General features: G+C 44.6%; 1 pseudogene; it reads right to left on the bottom strand.

Moving 5' to 3' along the window:
• Positions 1–12,464: 12,464 nt before the first annotated feature.
• On the bottom strand, positions 12,465–14,514 carry LOC136472954 (probable 6-phosphogluconolactonase 3, chloroplastic; annotated as a pseudogene).
• Positions 14,515–16,400: the final 1,886 nt, after the last annotated feature.

Genomic DNA, 16,400 nt, shown 5'->3' with positions numbered 1-16,400 from the left:
AGGGCACGAGCTCGGCGGCTAGGGCAGAGGCACGAGTAGGCTGGTCATGGTGGCTCGGGTAGTGGAGGCACAGGGAGGCCAGCGCGGCAGCTCGGGCAAAGGCGCGACGGGTGGTGGCGCGCGGCGCGGAGGCGCGACGGGTGGCGACATGGACGTGGGTGCACGAGCGGCAGCGCAGGGACGCTGTGGCGGCGCAGGCAGCGACGACGCATGGATGCGATGTAGCGCGGGCAGCGTGGACGGCGCAGGGAGCAGCGGTGCGGGGTGCGGTGGCTAATGACGCGGGAGTGAGGCGGTGATGTCGGCGCGGTGGCGGCCTTAGGTCAAATGGCGCTGCGATTAAATAGTGGCCCCCAACGTGACGGGAAAGGAAACAGAGAAAAGAGATTGAATCCGGCACGAAGATCCAAATAAACACCAATTGGGACTGATGTGAGTGACCTCTCTTAAACCCTTAATTTTTTTCAAAATATTTTGCCTTAGGCTGTAATTCTTTTTAAGAAAATAGGCAATAAAAGGGCAATCTGAAGACAAACGACAAAACAACATTCATGCATATGCAATGCAATACTTGTAAGTAAATCTAGTTGCTTGTCAAGTTTGATCCAAGGTTAAGCTTCTTCACACGCTTTTCGGCGGTTATCTTAACCATGTTAGACAAGCCCTATATGTATTACTAAAAATTAAACATGTTGTATATTACAATGCAATGCAAGGGACAACACAAGCTCAATTTTTAGTGAAGTTACTAAAATCAAGAACATTGAGCTCATTCCACAATCGACAAAAAGTCGCCTCATCTAGTGGTTTAGTGAAGATATCCGCCAATTGATCATCGGTCCTTACACCTTCTAATGATATATCATTTTTAGCAACATGATCTCTAAGAAAGTGATGACAAATATCTATGTGCTTGGTGCGAGAGTGTTGAACCGGATTATTTGCAAGTTTTACCACACTTTCATTGTCGCACAAAAGAGGTACTTTATCTAGAACTACACCATAGTCTAGCAAAGTTTGTTTCATGTAAAGTATTTGTGCACAACAAGCACCCGCGGCAATGTATTTCGCTTTGGCGGTGGACAAAGCCACACTATTTTGCTTCTTGGAGGACCAAGACACAAGTGATCTACCAAGCAAATGGCACTCTCCGGATGTGCTTTTTCTATCAACTTTGCAACTGACATAATCCGAATCGGAATAGCCAACTAACTCAAATATAGCTCCTTTGAGATACCAAAGGCCAATGCTTGATGTGTGCTTAAGATACCTAAGGATTCTTTTTACGGTAATTAAATGAGTTTCCTTAGGATTAGCTTGAAATCTTGCACACATACACACACTAAACATGATGTCGAGCCTAGATATGGTTAAATATAACAAGCTACCAATCATAGAGTGGTAGATAGTTTGATCAACCATGTTACCTCCCTCATCTAGGTCGAGATGTCCATTAGTTGGCATTGGTGTCTTGATTGGCTTACATTCATCCATCTTGAATCTCTTAAGAAGATCATTTGTATACTTCTCTTGAGAGATGAAAATCCCTTCTCTCATTTGTTTAATTTGAAAACCAAGAAAGAATGTAAGCTCTCCAATCATTGACATCTCGAACTCCTTCGACATCAATTCACCAAACTCTTTGCAAGAATCTTTATTTGATGATCCAAAGATGATATCATCAACATACACTTGACAAATGAAGATGTGCCCATCAAGCTTCTTGGTGAATAGTGTGGTGTCGACCTTCCCGATGGTGAAGGCCTTCTCAATGAGGAAGTCCTGAAGGCACTCATACCAAGCTCTTAGGGCTTGCTTAAGCCCATATAATGCCTTGGACAACCTATAAACATGATTAGGATATCTAGGGTCTTCAAACCCGGGAGGTTGATCAACATAGACTAGTTCATTAATAAAGCCATTTAAAATGCACTTTTCACATCCATTTGATATAGTTTCATTTCATGATGTGATGCATATGCAAGGAGGATACGAATGACTTCTAGTCTTGCAACCGGTGCAAAGGTCTCTCCAAAATCCAATCCTTCAACTTGAGAGAACCCCTTTGCAACTAGTCTTGCCTTGTTCCTCACAACTATGCCTTGATTATCTTGCTTGTTGCGGAACACCCATTCATCTTGCTGTGTTGTCAAATTCCTTCTATTGTCACTTCTAATCTTCTTGAGCTTCACTTCAAACTCATTTTGTGCTCTCTTGGCAAACTTCTTGAAGCATGATACAACTTTGGATTTGTCATGAAGGAAGAATACCCATGTATATCTTGAATAGTCATCAATAATCATAAGACAATAAAGATTTCCTCCCAAACTCTTGTATGTTGTTGGCCCAAATAGGTCCATGTGAAGGAGTTCAAACACTCTTGTGGTGGACATGAAAGCTTTAGTTGGATGAGTATTTGCAACTTGCTTGCCAGCTTGACATGCACTACAAAGCTTGTCCTTCTCAAACTTCACATCCTTCAATCCTCTCACCAAGTCATTCTTCATTAGCTTCTTGAGTGAGCTCATCCCAATATGAGCAACTCTTCTATGCCATAGCCACCCAAGTGTTGTTTTGGTGAATAGGCAAGTCTTCAAATTTACATCTTTGGAGGTGAAGTCCACTAGATATAGGTTGTTGTATCTAAATCCTTTGAATATCACTTCATCATCATCCTTCTTAGAAACAACAACTTCCTTCTCGGTAAACAAGCATTGGAAGCCAAGATCACACAATTGTCCAACAGATAGCAAGTTGAAGCTCAATGAAGCAACATATAGCACATTTGAGATAGAATGACCATTTGATATTGCCACTTTGCCCAATCCTTTAACCTTACCCTTTGAATTATCTCCAAATGTGATTCTTTCTTGTCCATCTACTTCTTCATCTAGTGAGGTGAACATACGAGGATCACCGGTCATATGTTGTGTGCAACCACTATCAATAACCCAATGACTTCCATCGGTCTTGTAGTTCACCTACACACAAGAGACCAAGCTTTAGGAACACAAACTTGTTGAGGGTCATTCACCTTCTCAACAAGTGACTTAGCAACCTAAATTTTCTTAGGCCTATTCTTGTTGGGAGGTCCTAAGAACATGACTTTCATCTTTCCACTAGAATCATTTCTAAGCATGTAGTGAGCATTGAAGGCAAAAGGTCTAGCATGCTTGGGCAAGGGTTATTGTGGTGGAGTTTGGCACTCATGAGCAAAGTGACCTTCTTGTCCACACTCAAAACACTTCTTTGGCTTTGACTTTTGTTGTTGTTGAGCTTGAGTCTTCTTCTCTTTGTTTGTCATGTACCTAATGCCACTTCTATCCATCTTCATGACGGTGTTCATTAGTAGCTCACTTTGAAGATACTTGCCTCTAGTGAATTTGCTCAATCCAATCTTGAGATGCTCTTTCTCCAACTTGAGCTTCTTGTTCTCTTCTTTAAGAGCATCATTGTTTTTCTCTTCCTTGAGCTTCTTGTTTTCTTCTTTGAGCTTCTTATTCTCAAGCATCAACTCATCATCATGATCAAGAGTTTCTAGCACAATAGTGTTGTGACTTTTGATCTCTTCAAGATCTTTCTTGAGCTTTTCATTGTCATTCTTGAGCTTGACAAACTTATCATAATCATCGACCTCAACCACTTGCTTGCCCTTGCTACTAGAACTTTGCTCAATGCTCTCAATGATCAAATCATCACATGATGTAGCTATATCAATCTTAACAACATTGTTAGTAGCATCATGTGACTCATAGGATAAATATTCTTGAGCAATAACAAGATTATCATGATTAATCTTAAGAGTAGTATATTCATCTTTTAGCATATTATGGCTAGTGATGAGCTCTTTATTCATCCTTTCAAGTTTATCATATTTATCTTTAAGATCTTTCTTAGAAGATTTGAGCTCCTTGAGTTTGGATGACATAGCTTCATTTGCTTCTCTAAGCTCAACACTAGCCTTTTCGGCTATATCACATTTAGCTAAAAGAGTATCATTTTAGCTTCTAGCTTGTTATTCTTAGCTCTAGTCTTTATAATGATCTTGGAGTATTTATTTAGCAATTTAACAAGATCATCATAAGAAGGTGATTTATATTCATCATCATCACTATCGTTATCATCATTACTAGCATGTTCATCACCACTACTCTCATCATCATTTGATACCTTGCGTTCACCCTTGGCCATAAGGCATAGGTGTGTAGAGGATGATGGCGATGGTGGCGGTGAAGATGATGAAGAGTTAATAATAATGGCGATCACCTTCTCGTTGTCACTATCATCATCGAATGAGCCACTAGATGAATCAATGTCCGTGAGCCAATCACCGACGATGTATGCCTTTCCACTCTTCTTCTTCTTGTGGAAGTCCTTCTTGACATCTCTCTTTTTGTATGGCTTGTCTTTCTTCTTCTTCTCATCTTCACCACTTGAGTCATCTTTCTTGCCCTTGTTCTTGTTCTTGAACTTGTCTTTCTTGGGCTTTGTGCATTGGTGAGCTAGATGACCAAGTTCTCCACAATTGTAGCAATCCATCTCGGAGATTGGCTTCCTTCTAGAGCTAGTGAAGAACTTCTTCTTGCCATCAAACTTGATGCCACTCTTGTTGAGCTTCTTTAGCATCTTGGTGGTTTTTTCTCACCATGAGAGCAAGGCTTGCATCATCAACTTCATCATCACTTGAGCTCTCATACTCAAGCCTTGCTTTGCCCTTATCTTGACTAGCTTTGAATGCTAAGTCCTTTTTCTTTCTTCTTGTTAGAGGATGAGCCATCTTGAGGTGTGATGTGCATGTACATCTCATGAGCATTGATCTTTCCCAAGATTTGTCTCGGTGTAGCGGTGGAAAAATCACCTTGATGAATCACGGTCACAATATCCCATATTTGTCAATGGGGAGGACACTCAAGATCTTTCTTACAATATCAGATGGTTGCATTTGAGTGAGTCCAAGCCCATTGACTTCCTCTACAAGAACATTCAAACGTGAATACATTTCATTCACACGTTCTTTAGGAAGCATCTCAAAAGAGTTAAGCTTTTTCATGACAAGATGATAGTGTTCCTCAGGCTCACTCTTTGTTCCCTCATGGAGCGCACAAATGTCTGACCATAGTGCATGGGCGTCTTTGTGGTTTCTCACCTGGTTGAACACATCTTTGCAAAGACCTATAAAGATGGTGTTTCGAGCCTTTGCATTCCATTTCTCGTAATTCACCTCATCGCCTTGCAGGTTAGTAGCATCCTGAGGTTTTGGGAAGCCTTGTGAGGCGGCTCTAAGTATTCCAACATCTAGAGCTTCTAAGTATGCCTCCATGTGAATTTTCCAATATAGAAAATCATCCCCCTCAAAGATAGGAGGAGGTCCATCCCCGTGAGACATCTTTCTCTAGGCGGTTAAGCCTAAATATGTGAGCACGAGGCTTTGATACCAATTGAAAGGATCAAGATGCCCAAGAGGGGGGGGGGTGAATTGGGCTAATTTTAAATTTTTTTTGCAATAATTAAACTCTACGGTTAGCCCAATTAACCCCTTGTGCCTAAAAAGTGTTTCTATTGATCTAACACACAAAAGTTTAGCACCCTAAGTTCCAATCCTACTCTAGCATGACAATTCTAGGAATGTAAATGACAAGAATTGAATTGCTCAAAGTAAATGCTCAAAGTAAAGAGAGAAGGAGGAACGCGGCGATGTTTTATCAAGGTATCGGAGAGTCGCCACTCCCCACTAGTCCTCGTTGGAGCACCTGCACAAGGGTGTAGCTCTCCCTTGATCCACGCAAGGATCAAGTGCTCTCTATGGGTTGATTCTTCGACACTCCGTCGCGGTGAATCACCCACAACCGCTCACAACTTGAGTTGGGTCATCCACAAGCACCGCCGGATGATCACCAATCTCCCAATCACGACCAAGCCATCTAGGTGATGGCGATCACCAAGAGTAACAAACACGAACTCTCACTTGACCACAACAATCCTAATGAGAAAGGTGGATGCACACTTTGCTACTCTTGATCTCACTAATGAGGGCTCTCTTTGGGATTCTCAAATCTCAATCACCTCACTAGAACCTTGCTCTTCTTGGCACTCTGCAAGGATGTTTCTCAGTTGTTGAAACAAGCAAAAGTACCCCCACACACGAATGGAGGAAGTATTTATAACATGGGCTAAAAAATGAACCGTTATGTGCCTCTGCGGGGTGACCGGACGCTCCGGTCATGTTGACCGGACGTGCCTGTTAGTTCACCCCGAACTCTAGTGTTTAAAGTGTGATCGGACGCTGGCTAGCGTCCGATCAGCACTGGCCGGACGTGTTCGGTCGTGATTTTCCCTCTCTGGAACCTTACTGGAGTCGACCAGACACTGGCCCTCAACGTCCGATCACTTGACCTCTCAGCATCCGGTCACTATCAGATGACTTTATCTTGATCAAATGAACTGACCAGACTCTACGCCAGCGTCTGATCACACCGAAGCCAGCGTCCGGTCAGTATTTGACCCTCCATTAACTTTCAACTTTTGATCATACGTGAATGAAGTTTGCTCCAATGGATCTAAGGGCTTTTTAGGAGCTACCTAGTGCTAGGTTTAGCAAGTGTGCACCACACCTAACCCACTGGACTCACCTAGGTCAAGCTACCCGTCCATACCCCCCTTAATAGTATGGCCAAAGAAAAAACAAAGTCCTAAACTACTCTAAGTGTCTCTTCAACTCCAATCGACACTTAGAACTAGTCCATCCTTAACCTTGTCGTCCATCCTTTGAAAACCAAAATGATTTCCATCGTTGAGGCATGACAACCATGATAGCCCAATCGATTTCCATTACCATGACCTAACTTAATTGCCTCTACAAAACACACGTTAGTCATAGTAATCATGTATTGTCATTAATCACCGAAACCCAACTAGGGGCCTAGATGCATTCAGGTTATCATAAATTACCAAAAAGGGGGAGATTGAAAGTGCATTTGCCCCCTATATGGGTTTTGGTGTATTGATGACATCCAAATTAGGGACTAATGTGATCTTAATGAGACATGTCGCAGCTATTAGTCCCATGAAAGAATCAAAGAGTTGATAAAGATAAAGTGGTACCCTCAATTCTTGAAGTTGAAAAGGCGGACGAACTCAAAACGCTCTCCAAAGGTTTCAATTTTGTTTTTGAGTTTAGGATCCGCCGCACTATAAAGAGGGATGCAATTTTAATTGGTCTGAGGAAGATAGAGTGCTCAAGCATGATAATAAAATCTAAAGAGAGACACTCTAGCACTCCATGAGCATGTAGATTATTTTTTTTGTGACTGTTGGTGTCGGAAGTCCCAACATAAGCCAGAACTCCCGACAGTCAGAAGTCATGACTCTTGCCAAAAGTTCTGAATCCTAGTCACTTAGCCTACGCGATGACTGTGGACGTCGGAAGTCCCGACATGGGTCGGAACTTTCGACGGTCGGAAGTCCCAACCCAAGCCAGGAGTCTCGGCACCTATGGTTCTGACTGACTGGCTGTCTATGCTCGTCGGAAGTCTCGACGTACGTCGGAACTTCCGACCATCGGGAGTCCCGACACCTGAAGCTTTACTAGTTTGTTTAACTGCACACGTTGGAAGTCTCGACGTTTGCCGGGAGTTTCGACGTTGACTTTCTCGCTTGGACTTCTGACCCTATGTGAACAGTGTTTTCTGTTAACGTCAGAAGTCTCGAGATCTGTGTCGGAACTTCCGACGTAGATCTGAATGGTTAGATTTCTTCATGGAGTATAAATACCACTCTCTTCACTTCTAACCGTTACGAACTCATTTACAGCTGACCCACTTCGTGCTTAACAGCTCCCAAGCAACTAAAGCACCCCTCTCCTCCCCCCCTTTGCTCTAATCTTTGATTCTCTTAGGGTTTTGAGTGAAAGAAGAGTGGATTAAGTGAGAGCATCACTTTGGCAAGCTTGAGCACTTGATTTCTTCGTCAAGCCGGTTGATTTTACGTCTATTACTATTGGGGCTTTGCCCCTAGTCAGCTAGGCGTTGCCCAAGAGCTTCCATCTTGTGGAAGAGCCTTGGGAAGTTTGTATCACCCTTTGATTTCTTAGTGGAAAGCTCAAGTGACCTTTGTGGTCGCTTTAAGGAAGGCAAGGAGGTGGAAGAGACTCCGACCTTGGTGGTCACCTCAACAACGAGGACGTAGGAGCTCCTTTGTGGGGTTGCCAAACCTCAGGATAAATTCTTGTGTTCCGCGTGCTTGTTGTTGTTGTTGTGATTGCTAGAGATTACTTGTATTTGTTTGTCTCTTTCTCTCCCAAACTTTCATTTTAGGGTTTGGACTCGATCTACGGTTTGAAGGCATTACGACGTCAAGGGAGTGACTCAACATCTTCACCAAACCACTAGGAAGTGAGGTTGTAAGATCATTTATCCGCAAAGTTAAATTTGGCACTGCTTTTGTAGTTCACATAGGCGTCGGAACTGCTGACGTTTGTGACGAAACTTCTGACAACATCGGGAGTTCCGACCCAAACGCCGGGACTTCCGACATTGACTGACAGATTTAAACTTAGCATTTGCAGTAAATTTTTAGATACGCCTATTCACCCCCCCTGTAGGCATTGTTAGATCCTTTCACTAATTCAACACACACAACACATGATTGTCCTGACCTTCAAGTTGGCCTGACCCTTCAAAGTTGTGTATAACTTTATGGCAATGAGGGTTTTGGTCAACTATTTATGCTTCTGTTTTAGATCTGTCTAGGCACAAGTGTGTGGACCTACAATTTTGGTGATCTTGAATTTCCCAGTGGCCTTCTATTTGCGAGCACAGACCCTCCAACTGCAATCTGCCATCTCACACACCACCATGTAACGGCGCTCCATATGGGAGTGCCTCACCTTGAATGGTCTCTTACGCCTCATAGAATATTCCTGTAGCCACCTTCTTAAGGTGGGCAAGTCCTTGAAGACCATGCCCTTCTAAATTTCCATGCTGTCATCAGCCTCAGGAGCCTCTAGTAGCTCATCATCTCTTCCTTCTCCATAAGCATGTTGAGAATGACTAAGGTCGCTGAATTCATGAACCAGTGGATCACAATCAGGACACAAGCATCTGATGAGCTCCATTTCTTGTTCGCTCAAAGCTATAATTGGTCGGTCATCATCAAAATCAACGGCCCTTACTATGCCATAAGGCTCCTCATCATTCGCAATATCAACATCTACACTATTAGAGGCCATAAACCCTAGGTCCACGTTGGTTGATGGAGGAACAGGAGCACAACCATCATTATTAGGATTGTCTCCTGTATTTAAAGCACAAATATGGATAGCACTAAGATAAAGGAATGGAATGAACAAAGAATAAAGAAAACAAAAGTGTTACTAAATCACTTACTAGGATGATTCTAGGTCAAAGGGATCTCTTGAGGGGCACCTACAACATCATCAGTCACACATTCTGCATGGATACTAGGACATGCACCAACCTCATTGGGGGCGGATTGAGCATCGGGCACCACAGCCGCATCTTCCACATCCACCTCACGGTGGGTAACAGAGGCTCAGAGGGTGTCGGATTCTCTGGTGCTGGCGACAACCCATGAGGGGGTGAATGAACATTAGGGGATGAATACCCATGAGGGGTGGGATCATTGGACAACTTCCGCACAACCAAATCCAAACATTGAAACTCATTCTTCATGACAATTTTGACATATTTGTCCCATTGAGCCTCTGATGCAATTGGGACCAACCGCCTCAAAATTGTCCCTGACCTGCCATGGTGAAGTACCCCCTCAACTAAGATGGCATCTTCATTTGAATTGCATTTAAGCTCATCACGAGCCCCACCAAACAACTCACAAAACGATGGCCGATCATCGAATATCATTGGCACCCTTTGCAGTCCAACAAAACTGACATTCCCAAACTCATCTTCCTCCACACTTCCTCCATGATACAGGGTTACTACGTTGTCCATCTAGTTGGTATGCACAACACCAAAGTTATTACGGGTTTACATATAAAAGTTTCCGACTCTCTACCTAAATAAATAAGTATCTAATCTAAACCACCTATCTATCTAACTACATCTACTACAAGTACTACCTATATAACTAAATTACCTAACTATCTAACTATCTATCTAAATTAGCTACATAAATATCTACCTAAATTAGCTAATTAAACATCACTAAATCACTAAATAACTATCTATCTAAATTAGCTAAATAAACATCACTAAATCACTAAATAACCAATACCAAACTACAAAACTATATAAAATAATAACTACATTATCTAAACTAACTCAATTAAAAAAACTATAGAAAAAAATTACCTAGGAGCCGGTGACGTCACTGGGGCGGTCGCGTCACTAGGAGCCGAGGGAGCCTCTAGAGGAGACACCGGTCCGACGGTGGTGGCTCGCGGCGAGGTTTGAGGCGGCGTCGAGGGCCGGTACGGCAGCAGCTCCGGCGACGTTGCTTCGGTGTCGCACTGGAGTGCTCGGCGGCAGCGGCTCTGGCGGGTCGGGTCGGCGGCGTTTCTGCAGCGTCCTCGCGAGCCACGGTGGGGGGATGGGTGGGGTAGCCGCCTGACTCGAACGCCGGCGGTCCGCCGGCCGGCGGGGACGCCGGGGAGGGGCAGGAGCCGCCCTCGCTGCCGGTGCGCGTGGAAGGAGCTCTGGGGCGATGAGGGCGGCTGAGGGAACAGATGGGGGAGAGAGGGAAGCGATCGGCGCGCGGGGAACGGCGGGCGGTGAACTGCAGCACTAGAGCGGGAGGCAGCCGGCGGAGCAGGCGCGGTCGACGGCGGGCCTGGCTGGTGGCAGCGGTGAGAGGGACATGAGAGATAGAGAGCCAGAGAGGGAGAAAGAGAGCGCGAGAGAGAGCTGCGGCGGCCACACGATTGAATCCATGCTCGGCGCCAGAACACATGGCGCCGAGGTCGGCGCCAAGATCTGTGGCGCCGAGGTCGGCGCCATGTGTTGTGGCGCCGAGGTACCGGCCACGTGAACGCCACCTTGGATGCCCTACTGTGCACAGCCAGGCTCCTCGGCACCAAGATCTATGGCGCCGAGACGTGTTACCTCGGCGCCATGAGTCCTGGCGTCGACCCCCAAGGTCCAAAGATGAGTTTATGTCTCCCGGGGGGGCAAACGTAAATTTTCTTTTAAAAACGGTCAAATTGTAAAAAATTGGGCATCTGGAACGCACGAAACATACATCTGGAATGCATGAAACATACGGAGCTAGATGCCATAAAGTGACGGAAAAATTGGGCGAGCACTCAGCTGCCATGCAGATGTGAGCCCCCACTCCTCTCACAAACAAGCAAGCGGCCAGGCCAGCCCTACAATTGTCTAAGCGCCTAAGCCGGTCGGCCAAAGCAGCAACGCGGCAGGCAGCATGTGGCAGGGGCAACTTGGCCTAGGCGCAGACAACATAAAGAGAGAGAAAAGAGCAGCACGACAAGCAGTAGCAAGCCTAGGCGCTTGGCAGCAGAGGGCAGGCACGGCAAGGAGGCCTGCGACCCTAGTCACGTGCGGCTAGAGGCCTGGCCGGTTGGTCCAGCCAGCAACGGACGCAGCAGGCAATCCTCTCTCCGTGCGCATGTACAAGCCCCACATGCCACATACACCCCGAACGAGTGGCCGCACGACCGCACGCGCTCCCAGGGTGCGGACCCCGCCTGACTGTAACTCCGTGCCCCTTTTTTATTGGGCGTAACGGGTCCGTCCGGACATCCTCAACCAAGCATTACCCAGTCAGGAAGGAAATGCAGGAGATCCCATGCATATCTGTGTTCAGGTAGGAGGGGTGTCATGCTTCTTGACGCATGAATATGCTAAACTTATCATAGTATAAGTTGATACGATTCAGAATTATGTTTCAATAACACATACAGCTTGCCGCTCTAACAAGAAGTAGCCGTTCCAGTTATTTCACCACACAAAAACTAAGTAATTCACATTAACTTTTTTACAGATATACATGAATTTCATGGTATAAATTACTAAACATCAAAAATCTTGTGCTTAAAATCCCAGAGAAACAGATGTGTGCTAACAAGTGCAAATACTAGTAAAAATCCTCTTCATCTGATGTTCCTTAGATGAATTATAAAACATCGCGATTCACGTGCTAGATAACATTTACAAGCACATATTTGGTAGACACTGTAATGCTCAACCAAATAGAAAACCATAAATGATCATTATTTGGTAGATACTGTACAACAACAACAATAACAACATAGATTTTCAGTCCCAAGTAAATTGGGATACGCTAGAGTTGAAACCCACCGAGAGCCCCAAGTCACGGTTCAGGCACTTCAATAGCTGCTTTCCAAGTACTCCTATTCAAACATAGATCTCTAGGTATATCCCAAGCTTTCAAGTATCTTTTTATTGCCCTCCATATCAATTTCGGTCTTCCTCTACCTCTCCTCGTATTATTTGGTAGATACTGTGAAAAGACAAATTTCCCCGGCACAATTTATATAATACATAAACACCTCATAATCTCCTGCCAAACCTAAATGGATTCCCATCAATGGTATATGAATCCCTTCAGATGAAAGTTTCAGATTTTTACAATCCTGGGCTTCAAATGCTCGACAACATTGACACCGCTGGCTTGTCAGTGAACCAAGTGAGCTCCCCATCCTGAAGCGACACCATCTCAACAGGCAGCAGATCAGATGTATTTTGCCCTTCTGAAAGTGCTTTATGAATAGCACCAGCTTTGCCGGCACCGGTGACCACAAGTGCGATGTATGCGGACGAATTTATCACTGGGAAAGTGAAGGTTATTCTCTCTGGCGGTGGCTTCGGAGAATCCTTGACAAAGGTGACCCACTTCTCGTTTTCATGGACAACAGGGTGGCCAGGGAAGAGTGAGGCAATGTGGCCATCAGGCCCCATACCCATAAGCATAAGGTCGAACTTGGGGAACCCGGACACCGGTGACATTTCAATCACACCATCCTTGACAAGTTGCTTTAAACGAGTTTCATAGTCCTCTGCAGCACCCTCGGATGACAGTGCATCATTTATGGCATGAACTTGGTCAGCAGGAATCGGCACCTATGTTGTAGGAAGACAAAGCGCGTGTTTAGTTTCCACCCCAAATTCCAAAAAAGTGCTACAGTAGTCATCATATCGAATCTTGCAATACATGCATAGAGCATTAAATATAGACGAAAAAAACTAATTGCACAGTTTGGTTGGAAATTACGAGACGAACGTTTTGAGCCACATGCACATCGCCGCTGAGCTACGCGGAGCCATCGCGGCCAGGTCTCCTGCCTCAGTGCTACAGTAGCCAAATTTCCAACTTCCATCCAGCTAAACACGCGCAAAGATTGAAACTGATATGCAGTGTAGAACAAAGATACAAAAAGTTTCTGCAGGCCATATATATGAGAATGAGTATAGAAATGAACTTCTGTGTGAAATCTACTATATGCGCCAAGTTGAATTCGAACATACATAACACATTTGGCAGACAGGGGAATGTACTTTAGTTTTAAGATGAGAATGCAGACTACCTACAGCGCTACATATACTGTATTAACTATTAATCAAACGCTACCATTTTTTTCCCCTGAGAGACTTCCCGGACAGACAAATCACTATCTCCAAAATCTACATTTTGCTCAATGTTCATCATAGTCAAAATATCCCGATGTATCACTAACATCATGAGATAAAACAAGCAGAAAAAAATGTATATAATCTACCCAAAATAATTCCACATTTATTCAAGAAAAAAATAATAATTCCACATTTCCATTCTCCATCACTAAAAACAGATAATGACCCCATTTCTGCACAGTAACAGATCAACAGAAACCCTCCTCCAGCTTTCACAATCGAAACAGATTTCTGAATTTGACTAAACAAGTGAGTACCTTAGAGAGGAACTCATCTGAGGCGAGCTTGTAGTTGCTATCCGCGTGATCCTTGGGCACCACCCTTTCATCCACCCAGAACACATGCCATTTACTCCAATCCACCGCCTCCAGGTACGGCGGCTCAGCAAGTTTCCTGCGAAACCTAAAGGTCAAAACCTAACGCACACCCCAGGATCCGGAAACCAAGAACTTCGCGGTCGGAGGCGCGTCCGGAACCTGAGGGACTTGACGAGGGAGCCGCCGGAGAGCACGACGGTGAAGGCGCCCCTCTCCTCCTCAAACTTCGCCGACAGCTCCTCCGTGTGCTTGGCCAGCGACGCCGCGAGGTCCTCCTCCGCGTCGAATATGATGAGTTTCTTCCTGGAGGCCGTCTCGCAGGCGGAGGCGGGAGAGGCCATGGAGGAGACCGGCACGAGCTGAGAGCGCGAGGGTGACGATGATAAGAGCCTGCTGGGAAGGGACCGGCGGTAGCCTGACTGCAGAAGACGACCGGCGGGGATTGACGGAGGATAGGGTGGTCCACGCGGCGGTGATGGAGGCGGCGGCCGAGGTGGACATGTTGGCGGCGGCGTGGAAATCGGAAATGGAGAGGGGGTTTGGAGGTTGTTGGTTGGGACTATATATGGCCAAACGGCCGCCCGGCAAAGGCACTGGCACGGGCACCGCCAGACACGGTCAGGCCAGGCACGGCGCTACGCGACACGACATGTAGTGCCGTCATGCCGACTCAGTGGCCTAGACACGGTACTATCATAGCTTAGGCGTGCCGTGCTGTGTCCTCATAGTGCTCGTGCCGACACTGACACTAAAAGTGCCAAACACCTCAGAAACTTCAGAATTTTAACAGAAACTTGTACAATACATTAAACTTTAGAAGATCACACTTTGACACTAGAGATACAAGTTCAAACTTTAACAGAAACTTCAGAAGATCACAAACACAGAAACAAACCAGAGAGAACAAAATAAAATTTTATTGGAGCTTTAGTACAATGACTGTCTCATTAAAAACCTGTCTAGGTAAAACTCACCTTTGTGAGAAACCCTAGACAAAGAAAAAAGAGTACAGCCTAGCTCCTTTTAAGTTTATTATCCTTAAATCAAAGTTCATAAGTCCAGCGTATTACAGTCCAGTACATAAATGATAACTAAGACAACTAATCACGATAAAGTTCTTCAAATGCTTCTCCAAGCTCCTGGTCTTCCACATTGTGTTGCATCCTTGCCTCTGCTGCCTCCCAGTCTTTGATGCAGGTGAGCATTTCCACCATCTCGGCCTTCAGCCTCCTCCGCCGCTCCTCGATTATCATGCCAGTCATACTAAAAGTGGACTCTGAAGATATGGTAGAAACAGGAACAGTTAAAATATCTTTAGCCATGATTGACAGAACTGGATAAGTGAGTTTGTGCTCATGCCACCAGTTCAACAGGTTAAAATCATCATCTAACTAGCTAACAGTGTCATAGTCCAAGTAGGAAACCAGTTCAGAAGTATTATTATTAGAAGAACTTACAGCATGCAGCAGGGCAGTTGTAGAGGTATGTCTAGACAGATTAAGAGTACCAGATAGAGGTGGATACCACCTACAGAACAATCACCTTCATCATCATCATAAATCTCATCACAAGCAGACCTTTTCTTACCAGACAGGTTAGGAGGGACAGTCCTCCTCAACCTAACAGATCCAAATTTCTCCTCATACTTATTGTAAACATCAGTTAGTCGAGCTCTAGTGGCAAGCTGGTAAGTTTCATAGGATGTACTGGTAAGGCTACCCAACCTCCTCAGTACTCTGCTGAAACCTTTCATTTTAGCTCTAGGATCCAAGATGAATGCAAAAGAATATAGCAAAGGAATATCCCTCCAGTATTTATTATATTTGTCTATCATTGGTTGAATCACATGTCTGAGGTGAGTGTTATTACCATAGTTTTTTAGGTGTATAGCAATCTTAACTAGATAATGAATCATAAGTGGAGATGTAGGATAGTACACACCAGACAAAGCAACAGTAGCATCATAAAACAGTTCAAGAAATTTAAATACTTTTTGTCCAACAGCCTAATGTTTATCAGTTAAAAGCAACTGACCACCTTCACCCCTAGGATAGTGAGCATGCATGAAAGTAGTGAAAGGAGTATGGTGAGGAAACAAATGCTTGAGCATCAGATATGTAGAATTCCACCTTACTTCCATGTCCAGCTGAAATTTCCTAGGTCTAACACCAGTGGCAATACAGTAACTTTTGTATGCAGCAATTCTCTAGTTAGATGAGTTCAGAAATGATATTGCAGTTCTAAATGTTTCAATCAAAGGCTGAGAAGCATTAAGGGCCTCCTTAACAATCAGATTTATGATATGACATGCACAGCACTGATGCATGAACAAAGTACTAACTGCATTATCAGTTTCATTTCTATCATTTCAATCATTATCAGGGGTACTTCAATACCAAGATATTTAGATAGTACAGGCCTAAGTGTACGCATGGCA

This window comes from Miscanthus floridulus, chromosome 8, assembly GCF_019320115.1.
Source record: "Miscanthus floridulus cultivar M001 chromosome 8, ASM1932011v1, whole genome shotgun sequence".
NCBI classification, from domain to species: Eukaryota; Viridiplantae; Streptophyta; class Magnoliopsida; order Poales; family Poaceae; genus Miscanthus; species Miscanthus floridulus.
This window is presented reverse-complemented; position numbering and strand designations above follow the sequence as displayed.